The 6,000-nt window shown below is 35.8% G+C and overlaps 1 protein-coding gene across 1 annotated transcript in view; it reads left to right on the top strand.

Moving 5' to 3' along the window:
- LOC115589817 (myelin-oligodendrocyte glycoprotein-like) overlaps positions 1-6,000 on the top strand; it is a 125,485-nt gene that overhangs the window by 55,668 nt on the left and 63,817 nt on the right. The window lies entirely within an intron of this gene.

Here is a 6,000-nt window from a genome sequence, read left to right as displayed (position 1 = left end):
TCTGTTCCCAAACTGCAAAGAAGCTATGTTACACTCATTGTTGGTGAGTGCAGATAAACTGAAGCATATTGAAATGAAATGAGAGAAAATATTACATTACATTTTCAATGTTTCTGTTGTTAAAACTCTGCATATGTTTGGGTTCAGTCAGGGTTCAGAAAACGAAAAATACCTGTTTTGGTTGCCACAAACAAGCTGCAGATGGCCTGACTTACCATAAACTTACAGAAGATGATTAGGCCTTATGTAAAAAAAAAAAAAAAAAAAATAGGAATTGAGACACTCTAACAAAAAGTTGGAATTCTGAGATTAAAGTCTCTCTGTTTCTTTCTGGCACTAAATCCTGCACAATGGACCTTTAAGATAATTTTTTTTGTTTCCTCAACAGAAACTCTTCTTGTTGGCTCTGATGTTATCTCACACATTTTAACATTTCATTTCATTTTTCATCCACAGAGCCACAACCAGGCCGTGAACGTGGTAAGTAGATACAGTGATGTGTTTCCTGTACACAGATATCATCAGTGTGTCATTAAACAGGTGAATTCTTCAGCAGTCAGGTGTAAAAGCAACATCTGCTGGACGGCTGTTGACCCTGTTCACGAATCAGTTCACTATTAAACTGGCACTATTAAATGCCAGTCAAATCAAAATACTGTTATCACGTGAAAACAGTCTGCCTCTTAAAGTAAGTTCTTTATTCCTGAACAGATGATCCATATTTGAAAATGGATGAATGTTATCTTTGAAGCCCAAAGTGAAGAACAAATCCTGACTTGTTTCTCTGTTCTTCAGGTTTTTACGCCACTTTTATAATTATCATTGCTGCCATTGCTGTGATTGTACTTGTTGTTATTGGCGCATGTCTGAAGAACAAAAAGATCGGTAAGTCACAAATTTCTCCTCTTTTTATTTCCCGTCTGTCTTAAAACACTGCTGCATCTGATAACATTTAAACATTATATATATTATTATATAGAGATACATATATATATTTCTTATTTGGACACCACAGTCATGAAAACAAATCCCAGCTTTCTTTAACAATTTATCAGATGTAACGTTACATTAAGTACAGTGTACAGTGCTCAGACTGTCGAGGTTATATAAAACTCTAACACTCTCTGAAACAGAGTCAATAACTTCAGGCAGCAACATGCTAACAGCTAACACTCTGTCTAAATGGACTTTTGATCAATGTATTGTTAATAAATGTTTTGATCAAAAACTGGCTCTATCAGGCATTACTGTGAGAAATAACAGCACTTTGGTTGTTTTTACACAGTAGAAAGACCAGGCAGTCCTCTAAAAATGTCTTGTGAGTGATGATGAAGAGAAACAGTTCCTGAGGGTCAAGTCAAGCTTCATGAGAAAAGAGGAGAAGATCCTGCTACAACAGAAACATCAACATGTTTCCATAGCAGCCCTGCCATTTACACTGTCAGTGGTCTCACTATGGCACTATGACCAGTCCACTGCAGCCTCAACTAACAGCAGTCCAACATCTGGAAAATTCCTCTAGAGCAAGGATCCAAACGATGGCAGGCTTAGGCGTCGACATTTCACACCCTGCACACTGGACCTGGAGTTCAGTTCAGTTGTTGAGTAATATTCTAAGTTCCTTTATGTCTTTCTACTCCTGCACTCTTTACTGGCTATATAGACAATTTGATGAGCAGTGACAATAAGAAGTACTTAAAAGCTCATTATTTCTGGGTGGCATTCTCTGAATTTATGCTTTAATTTCCTAGATCAACATGAATGTCTTTACTGTTCAGTTTCTATATTTTTTGTTTTTATTTTGCTCCATTTCATATAAATATTATCTTAGAAAACAACACCGAAATGTATTAAAGTTTCCAAGTTAATGTTAGAAAAACAAAGGAACTTATTTAAACCAGCAAACCCAGTCTCATCAGTGATACTGAGTGATCAAACTGTTTGATTATGTGAGAACTCACACAGATGACAAACTGAGTTTTTTTTGGTTTTATATGTAAGAGAGTCAGTCAGAGACTGTTTTAATCAGGAAACTGGAGAGGTTTAGAGTCAGTGTTGACCTCTTTATAATATGTTCAACAAAACCACACAAGTTTCCGATCACACTTCAAAACACGAGCTGATTGAATGAAACTAAACCTGTTAAAGTGAACAGTCCCTGCTTGCTTACCTGTTTTGCAGTATTCTAACATTTTTCTTCTTTTTCACAGATTTTTGTGTCATTTTGAAATAGTTTCATTTAAAATCTTACCGACTGTATTTTAAATAGTGAGAACTGTTGTTCTGTTTGTGATTTTGAAATTGACAGAATGTCCTGTGTTTGTTTACACTCCTGAGAAATAATCTCACCACCACCGACCCACACAGTGTTGTTATGTTTGTGAGGTATATGGTGTTAAATTTACTGTTATTGTGTCATAATTATGTTGTTATCCAGTAAACAATCTCATAAATTCAGCATTTCTAAACAAATAGATCTGCTCCATAATTAACACAAAGGTTTCTTGGACTGTACACGTTCAGTCTCAGTGTTAATGGCTGCTTTATGTTTTAAAGCCAGCAGATGTTGCTTCATCTGCCCATCACTTAAAATCATGTCTCTTAAGAAATGTATAATTTTTGATCAAAGACAGACAAAAAAATTGGTAACCTAAGAAAGAAAGTGAGGTTTATAGGTAACAAATGTAAATGCAATTTTTCTTTATTCTGTCATGAGATTGTACAATCAAAGTTTACTTCATAATGATTCAACAAGGTTAGAATAAAGCACTTCTCTGTGCATCAAACACAGAGTAAACAATAAAGCTGGATGTATGTTCTCTGATTGTAAACTTAAGGGCATCATCAGGAATGTTGTTTTGTTTCTCATGTGGTCACTGTCTTTTATCATTGTTTATCATGTTTTATATGTTGTGTTTTCTTTTTGTATGACTGCAGCAATTGATTGTAATCTCAGTGTGACTTTCTGGTGAAAAATGTATAAAAATGAATATTTTTCACTGGACAGGAAAAGTTATCATAAAAGTAAAAGATTTGTTCTGACACAAAGTTGTGTCACATTAAAACCTGCTGTGAAAGGTGATTGTATCCAGTAACTAAGTACATTTTACCCACTACTGTACTTCACACAAGTATTTTTATTTTCTGCTACTTTTTACTTGTTTGTTTCTTTGATTTCAAAATAAAACTTTGGTTCCACTATTGTTCCATCTGATGACTGAGCATCCTTTTAAATACATCACACCCTCTCTGCTAGCATTTCTGTAAGAGGGTCCTTAACATTACAAAAATATTATTTCAATTTGATATATTTACTTCTACTCAGTCATGACTTTTGGATACTTTTAACTCTGGCTGAAGTGAAAGTTGTGTTTTGTTTTGTTGCTTTCAGTTCGGTTGTTGAGATTCATTTCTATCAGATGTTTCTCCTCAAAGCTGCTGTATCTGTGAAGAGAGCTGACAGTTTAAACACAGAACAGAAAACTGAAAAAACAGAGGTGTCCAATAACAGACTGAGGAGGATCTGATAACAAAGAGTTGACCTGATGCAGCTACACAGTGTGTCCTGACATGTTGGTGAAATCTTTGATTTTATTTCTTTGAAACAGAACCATCTTATTATAATACTATTTTGAGGTACTGTGAGGGAAAATACTGACCGATGAAGAATCTGCATGTTTCACTGATAAGAGTGTTTACTCTGTCATGTCATGGGACATTTCAATACAGGTATGTAAACATGGAAACAATGTTCTTGTGCAGAGAGGGTATGTCAGAGTCAGTGGGATCTGAGCTCCAATAACAACAACCATTAACTACAACCAATAACTATTCCTTATTCAAGGTAGAAAGTATTCCTGTTACATCAGTTTAAAATCAGGTTAAAAGAGTTAAAGGTTTTCTTGATGAGCTACGTACCATACTCTCACATTTCCTGTGTTTGTCATGGACATGGCCCAAGTAATTAAGTGAATTCACAAATATCCCTTTAAGAGTTGTCACATTGTGGCGAGGTGAGATTGTAGGTGGGAGGCCACCAAAATCTGACTTACTGATAACGTCACCTGCAGAATTTCACCCCAGGAAATATCTTATGGAAATCTGACAAGACCTCAATTACATACTGGACAGCACAAGTTCGTTTAACTGAGATAAGACAGAGACGTGGTTCCAAAGTAAAGAGCATTTATAAATTGAAGTGAAATAATGAATAAATGAAAATATCTGTGGAAAAGGGGGTTAATAACTCACGGAAAATTAATCCAGTTATGAAAATATAACAACTTCATTTAAGTATTCTTTTGTAAACACAGTAAAATTGTATCCCTTTGAAACACATTCCAAAAACAACAAAAGAGAGTGGACAGAAGCCAGCTAAAGGGAGGCAGCCTACTGTAGGATGTGTTCCAGGAGTGCAACAACTTACCCACCACACGTGCTCACGGCAATCGCCAATCATTCCAATCACTGCAAACTGTGTCCCGGTGAACTTTAACACTACCAACAGTGAGGGAACCACTCCAACACCTGGGTGTGTTCAAGAGCCAGCAGCCTAATTAACATGAGGAAACACTGGTTTCCCCATCACAACATCATGAGGTGAAACTTACAAAAACTTTGTGGAATGGCTATGGCAAAGTTTAAATACCTGATGCCTTTTTGGAAATTGTAAAATGTGTCTGTTTGTCGTGCCATTGCTGTAAAAGCCTGTTTTTTGTGTGTTTTTGTGCGTCCTGTCACAAGTGTTTCTTATCTTCCAGCAGCTGTTTGAACTGATTTCACCATTCACAACAAATTTAACAAAGAACTTAACATTTTGACATGACACATTTTACATATAATAATTGTGACAGATTATTTTCAGTGCTGTGTTGCCACTTTAACTTTAAAAGATCTGAATACTTCCTGCTCCACTGCAGTTTCCTCTGTGAATCAGCAGAAAGTTTCTCATAGTGCACAGCGCCATCATGAGGACAGACAGAACACATCAAAAGCTGTCACAACAGACAGAACAGTTGACAGACCAAGTGAAACTCCTACAAGCCTCGGATCATTGTAGTGACTGAGAAACATTTTTGAAACACATTGGAACAATAAATCTATTTTTATTTTTTGTCAGTTTTACAGCAGAGGAAATATTACACTGCTTCAGATGAGGGATGGATAAATACTTTATGAACTTTGTTCTGCATTCACAGCTGCTGCGTTTACAGAAACGTCACAACTTGGACAAACCATTCAACACAAGTGTTCATACAAGTCAACATAACTTTACAATCAGAGGACAACATTAATGTGTGTTTACTCTGGTATTAAAGTTCTGTGTTTTAGTGCTCCTCTCTATCCTTGTTGAATTGTAGCACCGTGGATCATCAGTTTGATGACGGTATAACATATTCGTTATGTAGCACGCAGCTGGTTCAGAGGTAAGATGTCATCATGAGGTAAACGTTGATTGCACAGTCTCATGATAGAATAAAGAAAAATGGTATTTACATTTGTAACCTATTGACTTCACTTTCTCAGAATTCTGACTTTTGTCAGTCTTTAATTAAAAAAACTAAAAACTAATACATTTCTAAAGATACATGATACATCAGAAGTTGAAACAAACACAGGACATTGTCAAACTCACAAACAGAACAACAGTTCTCACTATTTAAAATAAGAACAATTTTAACTGAAAATATTACAGAATGACATGACGTCAGTAAAAAGGAGTAATGTGAGAACCAAGCAGGACTGTTCACTTTCACAGGTTTAGCTTCATTCAATCAGCTCGTATTTTACAGTGTGATTGGAAACTTGTGTGGTTTTGTTGAACATATTCTAAAGAGGTCAACACTGACTCTAACTCTCTTCAGTTTCCTGATTAAAACAGTCTCTGACCGACTCTCTTACATATAAAACCAAAAAAACTCAGTTTGTCATCTGTGTGAGTTCTCACATAATTAAACAGTTTGGTCACTCAGTATCACAGATGAGACTGAGTCTACTGGT

This window comes from Sparus aurata, chromosome 10, assembly GCF_900880675.1.
Source record: "Sparus aurata chromosome 10, fSpaAur1.1, whole genome shotgun sequence".
Taxonomy (NCBI): Eukaryota; Metazoa; Chordata; class Actinopteri; order Spariformes; family Sparidae; genus Sparus; species Sparus aurata.
Note: the sequence above shows the minus strand (reverse complement) of the source record. Positions and strands in the feature narration are given on the sequence as shown.